Source organism: Nicotiana tomentosiformis, chromosome 6 (assembly GCF_000390325.3).
Source record: "Nicotiana tomentosiformis chromosome 6, ASM39032v3, whole genome shotgun sequence".
In the NCBI taxonomy this organism is placed as follows: Eukaryota; Viridiplantae; Streptophyta; class Magnoliopsida; order Solanales; family Solanaceae; genus Nicotiana; species Nicotiana tomentosiformis.
The window spans coordinates 108,048,333-108,071,520 of record NC_090817.1 but is presented as its reverse complement, the minus strand read 5'-3'; the positions used below and the strand labels follow the sequence as shown (position 1 = coordinate 108,071,520).

Genomic DNA, 23,188 nt, shown 5'->3' with positions numbered 1-23,188 from the left:
GAACGCGGAACTTCAAATTCCAATCACAAATGATCACATAAAAGCAGTGATTCTTGTAAGCTTGCTCTCATCTCATATGTCTGTTTACCCCTAAAATTGGATAAAAATTAAACTTATAATGTGGCTCTAAGAGCACGTAATTTCACTTAATACCAATTGATAAATATGAGGATTAATAACAGAAATGAACTATAAAGTAAGCAAACCAGTGTTAGAATGGAACTCAACCCTCGAGTCTGGATACCCTCGAACTGGTTGATACAAAAACAATTAAAATATAACAAGCTGATGAACAATAGTATAAACGAGAAAGAGAATTATATTGCTTTGATCTCTGTCAGCCGTCCCCTACAAATGATTAGAATCCCCCTTTATATAGTAGAGGAATTCCACTTATGATATAGTTCTAATTACAGAAGGAAATCTCATGATTAGCTAATTAATCGTTTCTGATTTGATCTGTTCCGAGATTTACGCCATGATCATCGACCAGTCATCGAGATTTATGCCGTGATCTGCGACAAGTCACAGATATCTCGCCTTTCCGTTATTATGCTATCTTCGATCTTCCTCGATGTCTGTCTCATTTGGCTTCGATCGCTACTAACCTCTATCTCGACAGGTACCTCGGTTCTGAACTCGGTACCTTATCCTCATGATTTAGTCTGTTCTTTTACGAGACCGTCCTTCGATGTAGTCTCCCGGTCTCGGTCAAATAGTAAAATCGGGTGGGCCCGGTTTTATCTGTATACAGATAGTCCTCTCATTTTTGTGGAGTGTAATGACAAGAAACCAATTGAGCCTTCGAGTTTTCTACCTCGACCTGTCATGATGTCATCCTCGTGATGTAAGCGACGGAAGTGACTGAAATGTCCCGTCTGTATAGTTACCAAGACATCAAATGCATGTCAGTCGATGGTCGGCCACCGCCAATTTTGAACCGTCGTTGTGAAATCTATAAATAACTCATCTCTTCGTCATTTCGAAATTTTTCTTTCAAATTTCCAATTTCCAATTTCCAAAGCTTTTTACATCTTCTAAGTTCTTTATCTGCATATCTACGATTTTTACTGCTAACCTTTTCTTAGAAAAGTAAATCTTATCATCTCCATTTATTTTTAACTCCAAATCCAAATGGCGAAAACGTCAAAAATTGTTCCTCAATAGGAAAACTCTTCTTCATCGCAGCCGGTCGGCGATAAAACACCGGTGGAGCCGTGCCCTGAGGAGTGTGTTCCCGGGAGGGGGAGTGCGTCCTCACCTCCGACTTTAAGACTGATAAAACGTCGTCGATTCCTGGCCGATGCGAGCTAGTGTCGAGGTATATATGCTCGATAACTGAGGGATACCTTAAGTAGGTAAAGAAAGACTACAAATGGGAGGGAAAAGAGGTGGTTATCCCGACCCCCGAGGAGGATATCACCACCCATGTGGAAGGGTTTCTAAGTGTTTACATTTACCCTTTCACGATGGGCCCCCTCGACACCGTCGTCATTGATTTTTGCCGTCAATACCGATTCTTCGTGAGCAAAGTCGAGGGGATACCTTTCACCCTCGCCCACCTCATCAGGTTGTACATCCCCCGCCTCTATCGAGGCGGGTTAATAAAACTCCAACGCTAGGCTACCAAAGTGTTGTTCTCAAGAAAAGACGAGAACAAGGACCGAGGTTGGATGGGCAGGTTCGTTTGAGTGAGGACTTTCGACCTAATCCTGACCGAGAAGATGTCATTTCCCCGAGAAATGGAATATGAAGTGTAAGTACAATCCCATTGTTAGGTCCTATTTATTTTTTTGCTCATTTGCTTCTTCTCATCGATATCCTTTTCTGTTATGTAGCGGTCGCTTGGATGCTCGGTGCAATTCCTAACCTCAAGAGCTGGGTTCGGGACTTGGCCTCCACCTCTACATATGCCGAGCGCTCATCGCACGATTTATCAAAGGGCTGATGGGAGGCCAAAACTCATGGTAAGCCCTTTTTCCACGTCTTTGATGATTTTGTTAAAGCATTTTTTTACTTAATTTCCTTTCTTACGTGCCTTGGCAAAGATGTTGTCATAAGGACCTTGTCTGGTGAGGATGAGACTTCGATCCCGACACCGAAACTGGTAAAGGACAAAAAGAGGAAAAAGATCGCAACCTCCGAGGATCCAAAACCTAAGAAGAAGAAGGCTTATAAGCCGAGAAAGAACATCATCCTTCTGACCGAAGACTTTGTTCGGAGTCTAAGAGATGAAGACTAAGAAGAGGAAGAAGATGACTCCGTGCTGGTTGCCCGAGTGGGAATGAGCACCGAGGCCCCAAATGCCACTGAATCGGTGAAGACTGTAGAGACTCCATCTCGAGATTAGGGGGTCTCAGGAAGAGACTTGGGAGAAGTCCCCGAGTCATCGAGGATTGAAGATGCCTCCCACCATAATGAGCCAACGGTGGGTACGACTGTAGGGGTTGGTCTCGAGGCCCCTCTAGATGGATAGAATGCCCCAAGTGATCCACTTGGGGCAATAGAAATTGGAGGCTCCCCGATGCTCCACTCGATTTCGAGGAGATGATTCAAGAGGCTCGGGCCTTAAAGCCCCTCTCCATAGAAGGAGCCCACGGAAGGGAGGATCCCTTCCGTGATTACTTTACAAGGGTCAAAGAAGCTACCGGCCTGAGCGACTTGGAGGTCTTGAGGAAGGAATCAGGTGAGGCATCGAGCCTTTTCAACGAAGCGCAGCAAGCTCTGAATCGGGTAAGCCTTAACTCCCTTTGTTGGTATTACCTTTGTGTTCATTTTTCTCTTCATGTCTAACTTCTTTTCTTCTTTCTGTGTAGGCCTCAGCGCTCATCGGAAGCATTTTCTCGGTCTCGATTTGAGCTGAGTCAGTATGAGGCCGACCTCCGAGGGCTCATGGAGGAGAGAAATGCCCTTAGACTTCTCTGTGGGCAAAAATAAGAGGAGACTAAGGACCTCCGAGCTGAGTTGGCCAAGGCTCACCGAGCAGGATCGGGCGGCTCCGTGAGGAGGTCAATATGATGAAGGTGGAGACCTTGGGGTGGAAATAAGGCATGGACCGCTTTGCTACAAAAAACAAGACTGCTTTATCCCAATTGTCATCGTCCGAAAGTCATCTTCGAGGCATGAAGGAGAAAAGCTCAATTCAGGCAAAGAAAATAGTGGAGCTCAAGGCTCGGTTGGCTTCCGAACTTGCAAAGGCCAAGTCTGAAGTCGAAAAGGCAAAGGACGAGGTAGAGGTGATCGTGGCTATCTACTGGGCTGATGCTAAAGCCGCTTAAGTCCAAGCGAGAGAGGCAGTCGAGACCGCTCAAACTCGAGCACATTGGATTTCTGAACTCGCCAAATACCAATCTCGGAGGGAAACCCTCGAGGAGATACACGCTCGAAGTTTCGATCTTACTGACGAGATAATAAAGGCTAAAGAGTGTGAAGCTGATGCTAGAGCGCTGACCTCCTCCAATGATGATGATGACGCTGAGAGCAAGAGCAGATCCGTGAGCTGGGAGGACCTCGATAGAGAAGAAGCTGCCCCCGGAGAAAATTAGGAACCTTAGGATTTTTCACTTTTGATCTTTTGTGTAGGATCCTAATTGGACCTTGTAAATATTCTCATATATATAAAGATCTCTTTCCTTTCTGACTTGTCTTTATTTCATTTTTTGCCTTGTGAAAATTTTGTTTCATTCGTAAGTTCGAGGCCTAGGCAATTTGATCGAAGTCGGAATAGTATAGTTTTTATAATCGAGCGAGTACTTGCTAGAACGCGGAGTAGGGTCACCCTTAGGTTTTAATTGAGTGAGTATGATCTCTCAAACTCAAAAATAAAATAGTCCTTTAGGCTCTTGAATTACGTCGATACGGCCATAGTAACGGTTTTCAAGAGCCATTCTTTTGCTCGATAGTTCCAATGGTTTCGTACCCATTAGGGTTTTCAAGGGTCGATATTATCGAGACCCTTTTTTGTAATGCCTTAGCATAAAATAAAGAATTTGTTCGAGAGTTCGAATGACTTTGTACCTATTAGGGTTTTCAAGGGTCGATATTATCGAGACCCTTTGTTTCGTAATGCCTTAGCATAAAATAAAGAATTTCTTTGAGAGTTTGAACGAATTTGTACCCATTAGGGTTTTCAAGGGTCGATATTATCGAGACCCTTTGTAATTCAGTCGAGAGTAGCCTTTTTAACCGGTTTATGAAAATATTCGAAGGCCTGTTTTATAACGAAAATCGGACGTCTACGAACCATGTTAATTTGTCCGTAGCCTTAATTTTGGGGTTTGCCTTTTGGGCTTGTTCTCCTGTTATACTTCAAACTTGTTCTAAGTATCAGTCCCTGAGTGGGGTGGTCGTGGCCTATAAGATCGAGGGTTGCCTTTTTAAGGTCTTACATTCTCAAGGTTTTAGTAATTCGATCATGTCAATTTTTTGGATGGCAGTCCCCGAGTGCGGGGTCAATTGTTTGAACCTTAGTTGTGACCGGCCCTTAAGTCAGTTTCCACAACATATGACAAATATGACATTGTAAAGTAAAAATTTCTCTAAGGCATGAAATATCTGGCAAGGAAAAATACTTTTTTCAACAGATTAACATGCGTACATGTTTGCCGTTAGGGCTCGAGTAATCTACATGGGCATGGTTCATTCGACCGCTTGACCCTTACAAAATTTTCCAATCGAGACCCTTTCGGCACGAAGTATTTTCCTATCCGAGGGCGATGCCCCCAGTATTTGAGGTTGATTGTAAAGGAGCCTCAGATACTGCTGAATTGCTCTACGTTAGCACAAACAATGGTTGCCTCGTTAAAAACCTCGTCGGAAAAACCCATTTGAGACAAAAACTGGTCTAAGGGAAAAAGAGTGCAACACGTGCTTTCAGACATAAGGACTTTGTGTTTGAACACCTGCAAATGGTTAGTATAAAATATAAATGAAAATGGAGAAGGTCGTACCTTAGCAGTAATATCGTTTGAGGAGTGATATAATCCAATTGTTTGGTAATTGTTCGCCGTTCATCGTGCCAAGTTTGTAGGATCCATTTTCGATGATATCGAGGATCTCATACGGTCCTTCCTAGTTCGAGCCAAGTTTTCCTTCGTTTGGGTATCGAGTATTAAGGGTGACCTTCCTCAGAACCAAGTCCCTAATTTTAAAGTGTTGAAGATTGGCTCTTTGATTGTAGTACATTTCAATCCGTTGTTTCTTTGCGGCCATCCGAACGAAGGCGGCTTCCCGTTTTTCATCTAGCAATTCGAGGCTTGTATTCATAGCTTCATGCTTTGACTTTTCCGTTGCATATCGAAACCTGGTGCTAGGTTCTCCGACTTCATCCGGGATCAGAGCTTCAGCCCCATATACTAAAGAGAACGGTGTTGCCCCCGTACTGGATTTTGATGTTGTTCGATATGCCCAAAGGACTTCGGGCAATATTTCTCTCCATTTTCCCTTAGCGTCGTTCAATCTTTTCTTTAGATTTTAATGATGGTCTTGTTTGTTGATTCGGCCTGTCCGTTCCCACTAGTCTCGATATGGCGTCGACAGGGTCCTCTTTATTTTGTGATATTCAAGAAACTTTGTGACTTTGTTATCGATGAATTGCTTTCCATTGTCGCATACGATCTCAGCAGGCATCCCCAATCAGCATATAATGTGGTCCCAGATGAAATCTATGACTTCTTTCTCTCTAATTTTTTCGAAAGCCTAATAGTCAGTCATAAAAAAAATAAATTTAGGTTTACCTAGAGCTGATGGTAGAGGGCCGACGATATCCATTCCCCATTTCATGAATGGCCATGGGGATAAGACTGAGTGGAGTTGCTCTCCGGGTTGGTGAATCATTGACGCATACCTTTGACATTTGTCGCACTTTCGAACAAATGCTTTTGTATCCTTTTCCATATCGGTCCAATAGTATCCTGCTTTGATGACTTTGTGAACCAATGATTTGACACTAGAATGATTTCCACGGGTGCCCTCATGGATTTCTCGTAGGACGTAGTCGGTATCTCTTGGTGCCAAACATTTTGCCAATGGTCCATCGAACATCCTTCTACACAGTGTTCCATTTTCGGCCAATGTGAATCGTGCGGCCTTCGTATGTAGAGTCCTCGATTCCCTAGGATCCAATGGAAGCTTCCCGTTCTTTAGTTATTCGATATATTTGTTCCTCCAATCCCAGTTCAGACTCATGGAGTTGATTTCGGCGTGGCCTTCTTCGATTACTGACCTTGAAAATTGTACAACAGTCCCCGAGCTAATCTCGTCGTCTTTGACTGATGACCTCAAATTTGTGAGGGCATCAGCCTCGCTGTTTTGTTATCGAGGCACATGCTGTAGGGTCCATTATTTAAACCGATGTAGAGTCACCCATAGTTTGTCCAAGTATCTCTGCATTCGATCTTCTCGAACCTCGAAGGTTCTGTTGACTTGGTTTAGCACAAGCAGAGAGTCACATTTGGCCTCGATGAATTCTGCTCCCAAACCTATAGCTAGCTCAAGACCTATAATCATGGCCTCATACTCGGCCTCATTGTTAGTTAACTTGGTAGTTTTGATAGCTTGTCTAATTGTATTACCCGTGGGTGGCTTCAAAACGATGCCTAACTCGGACCGCTTCACGTTCGAAGCACCATCTGTGAAGAGGGTCCACACCCCCGATGATGTACCCGACTTTATTAATAGTTCTTTTTCGACATCGAGTACGAGGGATGGCGTAAAGTCGGCCACAAAGTCCCCTAAGATTTAAGACTTGATGGCCATTCGGGGTCGATACTCGATATCCTACCCACTGATCTCGACGGCCCACTTTACCAATTGGCCCGAAAGTTTGGGCATATGAAAAATATTGTGAAGGGGATAAGTAGTCACCACGCAGATCGGGTGACACTGAAAATATGGTTTTAATTTCCTAGAGGTGCTTATTAGGGCAAGCGCTAATTTTTCTAAGTGTGGGTACCAGGTCTTGACCTACCTAAAGTTCGACTAACATAGTAAACAGGAAATTCCGAGACTGCTAAGTACATGTAGAGTTGCTCATCCACTTTCGAATTATGAAGCAGTGGCGGGCTCGAGACATACCGCTTTAATTCTTCCAATGCTTATTGGCATTCCGGGGGTCCACGCAAAATTGTTCTTCTTTTTGAGCAGTGAGAAGAACCTGTGACTTCTATCTGAAGACTTCGAGATGAATCGGCATAGGGCGGCTATGCGCCCTGTTAATCTTTGTACGACCTTAACATTGTCCACAAATGTGATGTTTTCGATTGCCTTGATCTTATCGGGGTTGATCTCGATACCAGATTCGATACCATAAAGTTGAGGAACTTGCTTGAGCCGACCCCGAATGCACATTTCTCCAGGTTGAGTTTCATGTTGTATTTCCTCAGTATATTGAAGGTCTCCTGTAAATATGTCAAATGGTCCTCTGCTCGCAGGGACTTAACTAACATATTGTCAATATAAACCTCCATTGACTTACCTATTTGTTCTTAAAACATTCGATTTACTAAGCGTTGATAAGTGGCACTAGCATTTTTTAGTCCAAATGCCATTACATTATAACAATAGGTGTCGTACTTAGTGTTGAACAAAGTGTTTTCCTGATACTCCAGGTTCATTTGTATTTGATTGTACCTAGAGTAGGCATCGAGAAAACTAAGGATCTCATGGCCGACCGTGGCATCGATCATGCGATCAATATTCGGTAGAGGAAAATAGTCTTTAGGACATGCTGTGTTTAAATATTTATAGTCTACACACATTCTAAGTTTATTTCCCTTTTTAGGGACTACGACTATGTTTACTAACCATTCGGGACGGTCATATCTCCATGGATGTTCATGAAATGGGGAATGGGCATCGTCGGACCATTACTACTGGCTCCCGAAAAGGTAAGATTTCTTTTAATTTTAACTTACTATTTTTCTAAGTTGGTGGAAGAAGGTCATTATAAGAAAATTGGAGAACGCGAAGTGGTGGACTTATTGTGGAAAAATATAATTTGCAGGTTCGGAATACCAAAAGAGATACCATGCGACACTAGGCAATAGTTTATCAGTGCAAAAATTATAAAGTTCCTCCAAGATTTGAAAATAAAGAGGATCACATCTTCACCTTATCATCCGAGTGCAAACGGTCAAGCGGAGTCAACGAACAAAGTGATTATTCAAAGCCTCAACAAAAGGCTGGAAGTGGCTAATGGAAATTGGCCCGAGGAATTACCCGGAGTTCTATGGCCATTCTGAAATATGGTCAAGTCAATCATAGGGGAAAGCCCTTTTTTCCCCTCGTGTATGGTGCAGAAGCTTTAATCCCGATGGAAGGAGGGGAACCGACCTTGAGATAATTCCAAGATGATGAAGAATCGAATAATGAAGCAATGCTAGTCAACTTGGAACTGCTCGATGAATGCAGGGAATTGGCGCATGTAAGAATGGTAGCTGAAAAACAGAGAATGGAGGGGTGTTATAATCGAAGAGCCAACCTCTGTTATTTCAAAGTAGGAGACTTGATCCTAAGGAAAGTAACTCACAATACCCGGGAGTTCAATGCGGGGAAGCTAGGTCCAACGTGGAAAGGCCCCTACCAGGTTTCAACTATCACCGAAAAAGGATTATACGTGTTCCACGTCGAACAATCAACATAATCTTCGGAGGGAACGAGATTAACGGGGTCACCTTTTCAGCAGTAAAGAAGACGAAAGTATCAATAATGCATAGCGAAAGGCTTCTGGAAGATGATATCACTTTTACAGAGGAGGACACAAACGGATTGTCGCTACCACACAACGACGCACTGGTAACTTCTTTAAATGTGTTAGATTTTAAGATTAAACATGTTCTAGTGGATCTAGGGAGTTCGGCTAATATCATACAATGGAGAGTATTGGAGCAAGATAAACTCACCGGAAGCATTATTCCTGCCACGAAGCTTCTCGCCGGGTTCAACCTCGCAAGTGTGACAACGCGGGGAGAGATTTTATTACTCACAAATGCTGAAGGAGTAATGAAAACAACTCTTTTAGAAGTGGTAGTTGGTGATATGGGAAGGCCATGGTTGCACGAGATGAAAGTTGTACCATCAACATACCATCAATTGCTGAAGTTTCCAACACCCGAGGGAATTAAGCATATAAGGGGTGACCACCCAGCAGCAAGAGAGATGTGGCATGTGACATAGAAATTACACGGCCCATCACCTACTCCTGAAGTAGATAAAGTTAGCCAGGCGTCGAAAGTTTTATCAGGTACTGAGATATTTTCAAGTTCTAGAAGAAATCGATGCGACGAAGTCCAAAGCGGAAGAGCTGGAGCAAGTGGCATTGTTCTAGGAATTCCAAGAGAGGAAATTCCACTTGGGGACAGGACTGCATCCAGAACTCAGGTCCGACTTCATTAAATTCCTTAAATCTAACGCCGATTGTATTGCATGGTCGCATGAGGATATGACAGGTATCCCTACAGAGGTAGTCGTAAGAAAGTTAAGCTTGGGTCCTAACATACCTCCGGTAAGACAAAAGAAGCGCCCGATCGCCGATACCAGGAATAAATTCGTCAAAGAAGAGGTAACACACTTACTTAATATCGGTTCGATTCGAGAGGTAAGATATCTAGACTGACTAGCTAATGTAGTAGTAGTTCCTAAGAAAAACAATAAGTTTTGCATGTGTGTAGATTATAAAGATCGTAACAAAGCATGCCCGAAAGACTCGTTCCCACTACAAAACATCGATCAAATGATTGATGCCATGGCCGGGCACGAGCTAATAAGTTTCCTCGATGCTTATTTCGGGTACAACCAAATTAAGATGAACCTGGAAGATCAAGAAAAAACTTCTTTTATAACGAATTTCGGTATATATTATTACAATGTGATGCCCTTCGGGTGGAAAAATGTCGGAGCCACTTATCGACGACTCGTGAACGGGATGTTTGAAAATCAAATAGGATAAAATATGAAAGTTTATATATACGATATGCTCGTTAAGTCTTCAAATGTAAGTGATCACCTTAAACATCTGCAACAGACTTTCCACATCCTAAGGAAACATAATATGAAGCTTAATCCAGAGAAATGCGCATTTGGGGTCAGTTCAGATAAGTTTCTAGGATTTCTGGTATCACAAAAGGGGATTGAAGTAAACCCCGATAAGATAAAGGCCATAGAGGATATCCCAGACCAACTGTCAAATGTAAAGAAAGTCCAAAGGCTTACGGGGAGATTGGAAGCTTTAAGGAAATTCATTTCCCGATCGTCACAAAAGTGTCATCGTTTCTTCAACTGCTCAAAAAGAAAAATAATTTTGAATGGACCCCGGAGTGCCAGCAGGCTTTGATGGATTTAAAGAAGTACTTGTCAAGACCTCCATTGCTTTCAAAACCAAAAGAAGGAAAAACGTTGTTGTTTACCTCGCGGTCTCGAAAGTTGCGGTAAGTGCGGTTTTAGTCTGAGAGGGTGAAGGTACGCAATCTCCCATTTATTATGTTAGTAAAGTTTTAACAGGAGCAGAAACTCGTTACCCACATTTGGAAAAATTGTCCTCAGCTCTCGTAGTCGCCGCTCGGAAGCTGAGGCCCTATTTCCAATGCCACCCGATAGCCATGTTGTCTACTTTCCCTTTGCGGAACTTCTACCATAAACACGAGCTCTTGGGTAGATTGGCCAGATGGGTCGTCAAAATGAGTGAGTTCGACATAGAATATAAGTCGTGGACTGCAATTAAGTCGCAAGTATTGGCTGACTTTGTGGCCAATTTCTGTTCGGGATTATTGCCTCAGGCAACCAAGGAAGCAATATTGATGTCAGAATCAACATCAGGGGGTTGGACCTTATTTACGGATGGAGCTTCCAATGTGAAAAGGTCCAGGCTCGGTATAGTCTTAATCATGCCTTCAGGTAAACCCTGAGGCAAGCCATCAGGACGGTCCATTTAACTAACAATAAAGCAGAGTATGAAGCTTTGATTGCAGGACTCGAGTTGGCTCGGGGACTTGACTCTGATCTCATCGAAATCACATGTGACTCACAACTAGTGGTAAATTAGGTCTACGGGATCTTCGATACCAAAGAGGAGCGCATGCAACAATACATGGTAAAGGTTCAAGCTCTGCTGGCGCGATTCCGAGAGTGGTCAATTACTCATATCCCAAGGGAATAAAATGTAATAGCAGACGCATTGGCAAACCTAGGATCATCAACATAAATAAAGGGATTGGAGTTCGGGTCGGTAGTATAATTGATGAACTCAGTCCTGGATACAAATGGCTACTACGAGGTAAATTCAACTAGTATTGTCTGGGACTGGAAGAATAATATTATTGATTATCTCGAACATGGGAAACTACCTGAAGACCCAAAAATGTCATGGGCGTTGTGCACCAAAGCAGCACGATATAGCTTCAAGCGATACCAATTGTATAGAAAATCTTTTCAAGGCCCACTGGCCTAATCCTTAGGAGGGTCCGAAGCTAACTATGTCATGAGAGAGGTTCACGAAGGGATATGCGGCAACCACTCGGGCATAGATTCCTTGGTGTTGAAGTTGGTACGGGAAGGATATTACTGGCCCCGCATGGAAGGGGAAAATGATAACATAGCCGCCCTAGGAATCGAGGTGCCTCAGGCTGACTTCGAGGGAGCACCGATTGCAAATCATGTCGATGTCAATTCACATGTCGCCCTAAATGCAAATATGCGCGTTGATCCCAAAGGTAGTATATGCAGAAAAGTTCGATCAGGTGGTCGAGGTCCGCAGGGCAGAGAAGATGGTGGAGTTAGCCTCCAATTGATATTCAAAATGTTACATGAACAACAAGCCGCTATAGCACAACTACAAAATCAACACCGAACACCGAGTAGGATTGAACCAGAAGTCATCCACAGGACCGAGCCTATGCCGGAAAAGTCGAATGCCAACGAATCGGGGGCTGACCCCTCCATTATAAAAATGTTCGAGGAGCTAACTAAACGGATTGAATCGGGAGAAAAGAAAATCGAGGCAAATGACAATAAAGTACAAACATACAACTCTCGAGTTGACCAAATACCGGGGGCACCGCCGATTCTAAATGGTATGGATTCAAAGAAATTCGTACAGAAGCCTTTCCCTTCAAGTGCGGCTTTGACACCCATTCCAAAACAATTTCGAATGCCAGAAATTCCCAAGTAGAATGGGACAATCGACCCAAATGAGCATGTCACTTGTTATACATGCGCAATAAAAGGGAATGACTTGGATGACGATGAGATTGAATCTGTTCTACTGAAGAAATTTGGAGAAAACTTGTTAAAAGGAGAAATGATATGGTACCACAATTTTTCGCCTAATTCCATCAATTCCTTCGCCATGCTTGCAGACTCCTTCGTAAAGGCACATGCAGGAGCAATAAAGGTTGTGACTAGGAAATCGGACCTCTTCAGGGTGAAACAAAAAGACAACGAAATATTGAGGGAATTCGTATCTCGGTTCCAGATCGAACGCATGGAACTACCACCGGTCACAGACGATTAGGTTGTTCAGGCCTTTACTCAAGGTTTGAACGAACGAAGTTCAGTGGCATCACGATAGCTAAAGCAGCATTTAATTGAATATCCAGCAGTATCCTGGGCCGATGTACATAATCGGTACCAGTCAAAGATCAGGGTCGAGGATGATCAATTGGGAACCCCTTCCGGTTCCGCTTATCCAAACAGGCCCATCAGCAGAACTCAAAGGGATATCGACAGAGAACCCCGGTCGAGCAGAGATCGGTATCAAACATACAACGAAGATCGTAGAAACAAAGGCCCGGGACACAATCCAATCTGAAATGATCGAAGAAACGGGTCGGGTCTCTACCTCTTAGGCGCCCACTACCCGCCTATCCTCCACCTCTAGATGACTATGCACGTGGAGTATTAAGTGGAATAAAGCTTGTAGCTTGAATCCCACCTCTTAATCATATACAGGTTTCGGAGAACCTTTCAATACCGCATAAATGCATCTCAGGTCCCAACTGATATAGCACATGACCCTGCAATCTGATTATTGATAGTGGACTCCCTTCACTTGGCGCGAAGCCACATGACACATTCCCATGATCCACGATACTAACTTTCATCGCTCGTAGGATACCGGTCATAAGATGCCTCAAGCCATTTATTTGGCGCATGCCATCCTCGTGATACTTAAACTCGCTTCCTCTAGTGCCTTGGTTGTGTACGTGACCTTCGCTAAATAGAAATCACATACGAACTACATAGTCTTTAATACTACCACCTATTTTAGATCTACATCCACCTCGTGACCCTGCCATAATTGTGATGATTAGGCAATTAACTAAACCTTCTTAATATCATACATATCAATTAGATGTCAGAACCTGCTGCACCCCAATGTGCACAGTTGAATGATCTCTCAATACTTCTGCATCCTCTATCTGGACGACACGTTGTAATAATGGCTAAGTAACCCTGGCTCTCTTATAACCCCTCTATAGTATTACGAACCGTTGGCGCATAATTGATACCGGGTGCGCAATTTCATACACGAGTGGATGCAAAAAAACATAAGATATATGCTTCAAGTTGAATAAATGTAACACGATGAGGAATGAAAGAAGTGACAATTTTTACTACTAGCTCTGTAGACTCTCGAAGATAAGTATAGACGTCTCCATACTGATCTGCAAGACTCTACTAAACTCGTTCGTGGCTCGTAAAACTTATGAACCTAGAGCTCTGATACCAACTTGTCACGACCCAAAATCCCACCACAGGCGTCGTGATGGCACCTAGTCTCTAAGACTAGGTAAGCCGATTTCAATTATATTTTTTTAAGCCGTTTTTGAAAAAAAAAATTAAATAAGTAATTAAAACTAATAGCGGAACAAATATTAATATACAACCTCCTAAGACTGGTTGTACTGAGTTACGAACTCTAACTGAACACATAAAATATTCACGAGGACCTAATATACAATATTGTTTGATTAAAAATTAACATTGCAATGAAATGAAAAGACTCCAAGGGACTGCGACAACCAAGCATCTCTACCTTGAATCCTTATGATACCACTCTAATTATGTCCGAGTCCGATATCTTCAATACTTGGATCTGCACAAAAGTATGCAGAAGTGTAGAATGAGCACACCACAATGGTGCCCAGTAAGTATCAAGACTAACCTCAGTGGAGTAGAGACGAGGTACAGTCAAGACACTCACTAGTCTAATAGCCTGTGCAATAAGATATACAAAATAATAGGAAACAAATAACAATAAGGGCAACAAGAACACCATTAATAACGCTCAACAATTTATGAATATAAGTATACCCAATTGAATCAAGTATTTCAAATAAATATCTTTCACATATAATCCTTCCGAATAAATCTCTTTCGAATATAATTCCTTCAAATAAATATCTTTCAAATATTCTTCCTTTAAATAAATCTCTGTCAAATATAATTTATTCAAATAAATACCTTTCGAATGTAATTCTTTTAAATAAATCTTTTTGAATAAAAATCCTTCTAAATAAAAAGTCACCATGTGAAATTTCCTTTCATAATCATACAACTACGGGTCTCAGTGCATTTTCATAATTTTCATAAACACAGGTCTCATCTCACTTTCATATTTCCACGGCACTTCGTGCCTATAATTAAATCATCATATTTTTCCGGTACCTCGTGCCCTCATTTCATATCTCAACTGCATGGACAATTCATGTGCCGAATATTATTATCAATGCATATAAGATCCACACGATTAATTTATTTCCTATAAAGTAAGTTTAAAATTTTAAATCAAGTAAGAGAATCAACAAAGAAATAAATTTATTTTAGAAATTATTTGGGTGAAGAAAATAACATTTCAATTAAAATGAAGCACCTGATAGTTGGTGATTTGGATGTAGAACTTATAAGAACTAAAGCACACAATAATTCTTTTTATTCAAAACAACTTAACCTTGAAAACTAATAAAGACTAAAACCACAAATCCTCAAAGTCTCGTACAAGAGCCAAAGCCAACACATTACAACAAGTGATACAAACATATAATAGAATCAAATATTACATCACAGAAGAACATAATAATTTACCTATCACGGAAATACAAAAATAACCGAAGACAAGTTCAACCACAGAGAATGTCAACAAAGGCACTCCCGAGATACCGTCACATAATCCCAAAAGTAAATATGCAACAACAATATCCCCAGGCCATCATAAGTCATCACAATTCAATCCCCGACATAGCCCACCTTGTCTTGCCATGTGTGCAATAGTAAATTAAATTTCCGCCTTGTCTTGCCACACGTGTATAATAATATTCCCACCTTGTCTCGCCACATATGCAAACCCACACACACACACACACACACACACACACACACACATATATATATATATATATATATATATATATATATATATATATATATATATATATATATATAGATATAGAGCCCGCCTTGTCACGCCGCATGTGCATAAATCAATAGTAATAATAGCACAGCAGAAACCTTATGCAAACACCCGAACATAACTCCCACAATATAGCGTGCCAAAATCACATCTCATAAATTGCACCTAAGTGCTCAGATATTACAACATATCACAAATTGCACATCAAATGCTCAATTATTATAACTTATCATATATTACACATCAACTGCTCAGTTATTAAAACTTATCACAAATTGCACATCAAGTGCTCAAATATTATAAATTATCACAACTTGCCACAAAAATTAACAATACCTTATTTTCCACAATAAGGAGCCAATGGCTCGACCATAATGTGCACAAAAATCTTAACAAATTATCTGGAAGTGGACAACTCAATAAAATAATATTTCACATAAAAATCAAGGTGGCAATCACACCAAATCATCATGTAAAAATAATTTCAACAAACAAGGATCTAGGCATGACAAATAGAGGATTTAATAAGTGCCAATAATTTCCAATTTAATACATAAGGGCGTCTAAGGATTTTTTTAATCAATAAAATTTGCATATATAAACCAAGTACGCACTCTTCACCTCGCGTACATGGTTTTCAATTATACAATTTGCACATAAGACTCAATGCCTAAGGGAAAATTCCCTCAATCGAGTTTGACCAAGACACTTACCTTTTTGAAGTTGTGCCAATATTCCAAAATCGCCTTCTTGCTTGAATTGGCTTCCGGACCACTCAAATCTATTCAAATCAATTGTATAACTTCATTAAAATTTATCGAAAATAATTTCGGATAATAAAATGTCGACTTAGAAATTTATTGTAAAAAGTCAACAAAAGTCAACGAGGGACCTGCCTTTCAGAACCCGACATAATTTTTATAGAATCCAAACACCCATTCCGATACGAGTTCAACCATACCAATTTTATCGAATTCCAATAAAAACTCAACCTCCAAATCTTAAATTTTCGTTTTTGGAAGATTTTGTAAAAATCTTGATTTCTTCCATTTAAATCTGAATTAAACGATGAATATAATCATTGATTCATGAAATATAATTACTTTAGGATATAGAACACTTACTCAAGTCAAAGTCTTGAAGAACTTCTCTAAAATTGCCCAAAACAGAGCTCTAAAATCTAAATCGACAAATGGCGAAATGACCATTTTTGGTACTTAACATTCTGCCCAGTTTCACACCTGCGGACTAATTTTTGCACCTGCGTGCTCGCTTTTGCGAGCGAAATCTTGCTTCTGTGAAGGCCACAGCCAACAAACACATCGCACATGCAGAATCCTTTACGCTTCTGCGCATTCGCAGGTGCAATGCAACATCCGCATCTGCGCAAATAGCCGCTTCTGCGCCATCCATTCCCGCTTCAGCGCTTCCGCTGGTGCGGGATTTTCTTCGCACCTGCGACCACTGCCATTCCCTTCCATCTTTGCTTCTGCGATGGCTCCCTCGCTTCTGCGTGGTCGCACCTATGCCCAAAATTCCGCAGGTGCGAATCCAACAGTTGCTGCCATTTTCCAGCAGCTTCTTCCAAGTCCGAAATTCTCCGTTAACCTTCCGAAATCCAACTGAGGCCCCCAGGACCTCAACCAATTATACCAACATGTTCCAAAATATAATACGAACTTAGTCGAGGATTCAAACCACATCCAACAATGCCAAAATTATGAATCACGCATCGAATCGAATTATATCTCTTCAAATCTTTCAACTTCTATATTTTTGCGCCGAATCGTATCAAATCAATTCGGAATGACTTCAAATTTTGCACAGTGTTCATAATTGACGTAATGGAGCTATTCCCATTTTCGGAATCATAATTGACGTAATGGAGCTAAAGAATTATCTTAGAAAATTATGAACACTGTGAGGAGAATGTAACAGCAATATTAGTCCGCCATGCGTTGGAACTCCTTTCGCATTGGATGATGTTCAGATTAGAGACAAGGTGGTTCATAAACGTTTATGAGAAAATGCCAAACTCTAATCCTCTTCTTCTCGAGCTTGCCAAGTTGGACTTCAACATTGTTCAAGCAACACATCAAGAAGATTTAAGAGATGTATCAAGGTGTGAATTCTCTCTCGCTATATATATAGATGTATGTATGTATCTATATATAATATATCTATCGTCAATACATAGGTTTAACAAATATCTGAATATTAATTAATTAGGAGAAACTAAAAAAGTATTTCTACTTAATTATTTAGAACATGTTTTTAATAATTTCTCATGTAGCATTGGTGAGTAATTAATTATATTTAAAGGTGGTGGAAGAACACATGCCTGGCAGAGAAGTTACCATTTTCAAGGGATAGATTGGCAGAGTGTTTCTTTTGTGTTACGACCCAAAATCATTGAAACATCGTAATGGCGCAAGACACTACTGTCAGGCAGGCCAACACCAATAATTAGTAAATTCTCATTTTAATATTTTGAATTCATAGTTATTCCCCTCAATTTAATAGCAGAAATTGGAGTTTACAAAATACGTAATAATATCTTTAAAAAATATTCCAATACAGTGCAACCCATAATCATCCAAAAACCCGATGTCACAAGTGCATGAGCATTTACTACGAATGTAAAATAAAATACAACAGTTGTCTGGAATACAATTGGACAAGAAAAATGTAAGTAATTTGAAGGAGACTCTGTTGGCCGCGGAACATCGTATAGAATGCAGCTCACCTAAGTCCCCTCCATAATTGCACCTCTGTGCCCATAAGGCCGCTAAACATATGTGTACCTGCACAAAATGTGCAGCAAGTGTAGCATGAGTACATAAATCAAAGCGTACCCGGTAAGTATCCCGCCTAAACTCGAAGAAGTAGTAACGAGGAGTCGACTCGGACACTTACTATGGGCTATAATCAATATACCAATGATATGATAAATTATGGACTTTTCATGAGGCAACGGTAAACACAATAACATGAGACAGGAAATTAATTCTCTTGTCAATAGGGGATTTCCAAATTCATTTTCATCTTTTAACAATTTATATCTCCGGCCAATGAGGCCATATAAAATTATCAATTTATCTCAGACCAGGGAGGCAATATCGTTATTTATAAATTTCAAGGCAAGTAATACAAGCATGCGCAAATCATGTCAAGGTCGTACGGTCGGATCCAACAATTATTTAAATTGTGCACTGCCAGATGGTCGGATGGCGTGAACCATAGATGCATCTATTTACTACCGAAGTGCTCGGCCCGATCCACAAATAACAATTATTCTCAAGAAAACACAAGTTTCTCATGTACAGTCAAGTATCTCATACAAACATTCAAGTAAGTGAATTTAATCTCACACCATTTTTTTATCAATTTCTATCATGGCCAAGTGATTATATTAGCAAGTAAGAGCACAAACATTCTACGTATAACATGATACGAGTCTTAAACTACCCAGACAATAACATAATAGTAGTTATGTACGGACTCTCGTCACCTCGTACATACGTAGCCCCCGCAATTTGGTACAAACATTTATTTAATTCACCTATGGGGTTAATTACCTCTTACAAGGTTAGAAAGGAGACTTACCTCGCTCCGAAGTTCCTTTTCAGGCTCCCAAGCTTTCCCAATAACTCGAACCGATGCTCAATGCTCCAAAACTAGTAAATAAATATACAAATCCATGAATATATACTGTAATACTCCTTATAATCCAATGTATAACAAATTCCAACTCCATTCTAAAGGTCGTTAAAAAAATTACCCTCTGGTCCACGTGCCCGGATTCCGAAAATTTTCGAATATAAAATTTACCCACAACCTTATGTAATGACCCGACCGGTCGTTTTAAGCATTTACGCTCCTTTCAACTATTTAAAATCTTGAATAACTTCCTGCGAGGTATTATGACTTGTGTGAATTGTCGGTTTTGGTTTTAAGGTATTTCGGAGTTAGCTTGGAAGAATGAATTTTCATGTTGGAAGCTTAAGTTGAAATAGTTCACCGGATGTTGACTTATGTGTAAACGACTCCGGAATAGAGTTTTGAGGATTCCAATAGCCCCGTATGGTGAATTTGGACTTAGGAGCGTATCTGAAAAATTATTTGGAAGTCCGTAGTAGAATTTAGCTTGAAATGGCTAAAATAAAAAGTTGAGTTTGGAAGTTTGATCGGGGAGTTGACTTTTTGATATCGGGCTCGAAATCTAATTCTAGAAATTTGAATAGCTTCGTTATGTCATTTATGACTTGTGTGCAAAATTTGAAGTCATTCCGGATTGATTTGATATGTTTAGGCACAAAATATAGAATTTGAAAGTTCAAAGTTCATAGATTTTGATTTGAGATACGATTCGTCGTTTGGATATTGTTTTATATGGTTTGAGGCCTTGAGTAGGTCCTTGGTATGTTAAGGAACTTGTTGGTATGTTTGTACGGGGTCTCGAGAGCCTCGGGTAAGTTTTGGATGGTTAACGGATCATTTGTGGCCTTGGTGAGATTGCTGATATCTGTTGATGCATTTTTCGGATTTTCTCTTTTGTGTTCGCGAGTGAGCCCTTGCATTCGCGAAGAGAAATCTGAGGCAGGCAGGATTTACTCTTCGCATTCGTGAGGGGGTCTCACGTTCGCGAAGAGGAGTTGGGTTGTCCATCGCATTCGCGTTCGCGTTCGCAAAGGGAAACAATAATGGGCATGCGTTTTTGCCTTCGCGTTCGCGAAGCGGAGCTCGCGTTCGCGAAGAAGGGATCCGTAAAGCATCGCGTTCGCGAGCAGTGTCTCGTGTTCGCGAAGAGCAAATGTTGGACAGCACATTTTGTGCTTCGCGCACGCGAGGGACCTGTCGCGTTCGCGAAGAAGAGAGGTCTGGACAGAGAGTTTAAGTTTTGCAAATGGAACTTTGTCCCATTTTCAGTGTTTGACGGATTGGAGCTCGGGAAGAGGCGATTTTTAGGGGTTTTTCAAGGAAAACAATAGGGTAAGTGCTATACACTCAATATTGCTTAAATTACCCGAATCCATGTTTGTTTTTATCATTTAATTGGTGAATTAAGTTGGAAAGGTTTGAAAACCCTCTTGGTTTAAATAGAAGATTTGAAGGTCGAGTTGGGGTTGGATTTTGGTAAACTTAGTATGGTTAGACTCGTAGTTGAATGGGCTTCGAGATTTGGTAACTTTTGTCGGGTTCTGAGATGTGGGCCCCACGGGCAACGTTTGAACTAGATTTTGGAGTTTTATGGGAAATTAGTATTTTCTTATGGAATTAATTTCAATAAATTTTATTGAATGAATCGAATGAATTGTGGATAGATTCGAGGCGTTTGGAGGCCAATTCAGGAGGGAAAGGCATAGCGGAGTAAAGAATTACACGGTTTGAGGTAAGTAACACTTCTAAACTTGGTTCTAAGGGTATGAATCCCCGAATTTGGTATGATATAAATTGTTGAACGTGACTCACACGATAGGTGACGAACACGTAGACGTGCACCACAGAAATTATGTCTTTAATAAATCCTGTGAAGTTGTAAAATTAAAGAATCATGTTATTATATGAACATGTGGCACGTGTTAGAGGAATTGAGATGAGGCTTGTGATAAATATCGTGTTTAGGCTACGTCCCAATATTTTAGGACCCATGGGGTCGTGTTGTCGCTAAATCAATTAATCAAAAATATACATTTCACACTCAGTTATAATTGTCCATTGTGAGGATATTTATGGGATTGAGCTGGGCAATGCAACATGTCATAATGGCTTTATACATCATTATTATATAGATTGGGTTGCCCGCCTGCAGCAGGCCTTATTGGCTTTACTATTATATGGATCGGGGGTTGCCCGCCTGCAGCAGGCCTTATTGGCTTTACTATTATTTGGATTGGGGCTACCCGTCCGCAATAGGCCTTATTGGCTTTACTATTTTACGGAACGGGTTGCCCTTCTGCAGCAGGCCTTATAGGCATGGACTTCCCAGGGCATGGACTTGCCTTACTTACACCTTATATATATATATATATATATATATATATAGGGATGGATTTTCCCAGGGCATGCACATGCCTTACTTATTTGTATTGTAATGAGTTATCTGGACATTGAATATATATATATATATATATATATATATATATATATATATATATATATATATATATATATATATAGGGATGGATTTTCCCAGGGCATGCACTTGCCTTACTTATTTGTATTGTAATGAGTTATCTGGACATTGGATCTTGTCAGTATCATTTATATATAGGGATAAATTATCCCAGGGCTGGATTGGCCTTATACGGTACTGAGTGACCGACTGTCAGTCGATGTGTATTTATATACGGGTTGGAACACCCCTGGGCTGGATTGGCCATAAACGGTACCGAGTGACCAGATAATTTGTGACCAGTATTTACATGAGGTATTTCTATTGAGATGTCATATTCCTCATATCATGCAGTATTGATATATTTCATTTGTACTAAGTTTAACTGTTGAACTTGAAAGCATGCCTACATTTCTGTACCGAGCTCATCATTTCTTTCAGCCCAGAGGTTAGTCTTGTTACTTATTAATTTAGTTGTACTCATACTACACTCTACACCTCATGTGTAGATCCAGGTGCTTTCGGACACGGAGATTGTTAGATTTCAGAGTACTATCAGTTGGAGACTATAAAGGTAGTTGCTTGGCGTCCGCTGACCTTGTCTCTCTTTCCTTCAGTTGTTGTATTGTTCTATATTTTCAGACAGTGGTTTTTATCAGTCAATATTGTACTCATATTAGATGCTCATGTACTCAGTGACACCGGATTTTGGGAGTGTTATATTTGAAATTTGAGATTTCTTCTGCTGAATTTAATTATTTGTTTTCAAATTTCAAAGATATGGTGGATTATTGAGATTTTTGGCTTGCCTAGTATTGAGATAGGCGCCATCACGACAGGTGAGATTTTGGGTCGTGACAAGTTGGTATCAGAGCCCTAGGTTACATAGGTCTCACGACTCATGAGCAAGTTTAGTAGAGTCTTGCGGATCGATATGGAGACGTCTGTACTTATCTTCGAGAGGCTACAGAAACCTTAGGAAAATTTCACTTTCTTGTATTCTATCGTGCGAATTTGTTGATTCTGAAAACTAAATTTTTGTTATTTTAGTCTCTCACAGATAGTGAGGACACATACTACTGGATTGGACGGTCGGCCACCAGTGCCACCAGTTAGGGCCGCGAGAGGCTGGGGTCGTGGTAGAGGTCAAGGTGTAGCTCGTACCACAGTTGGACAAGCACCTGTAGTACCACCAGGTGCTCCACCTCAGGAGCAGATTCCGGATATAGCTGAGCCGACAGGATCAGCTCAGGCACCAGCTTTACCCATTGAGATTCCAAGCCTTCAGGAGACTTTGGCCCAGATATTGGCAGCTTCCAATGATCTTGCTCAGGTGGTTTCGGCTCAGGACGCACCTGCCGCTTCTCAGGCTGGGGAAGGTACTCATACCCACAATGCCCGTACTCCAGACCAGGTAATATAGGGACTCCAGATACCAAGGGCACTACCAGCCTAGCCGGCTGTAGTTGCTCAGGCCCCAGTAGTTCCTGTAATGGCAGATGATGAGCAGAGGAGACTTGAGATATTTGAAAGGCTTCGACCTCTACCATTTAGAGATACTGAGTCAGACAATGCTGGGGATTTTCTGGATAGGTGTCAACGGATGTTTCGGACAACGGGTATTCTGGAGACCAGTGAGGTCTCATTTACTACTTTTCAATTTTCTGGGG

At 41.0% G+C, this 23,188-nt stretch overlaps 1 protein-coding gene and 1 pseudogene across 1 annotated transcript in view; both read left to right on the top strand.

Annotated features, from left to right (window-relative positions):
* The window catches only part of LOC104084665 ((-)-camphene/tricyclene synthase, chloroplastic-like), a 187,584-nt gene that overhangs the window by 104,315 nt on the left and 60,081 nt on the right, over positions 1 to 23,188 (top strand). The window lies entirely within an intron of this gene.
* The window catches only part of LOC117273830 ((R)-linalool synthase TPS5, chloroplastic-like), a 32,317-nt pseudogene continuing 19,802 nt past the window's right edge, over positions 10,674 to 23,188 (top strand).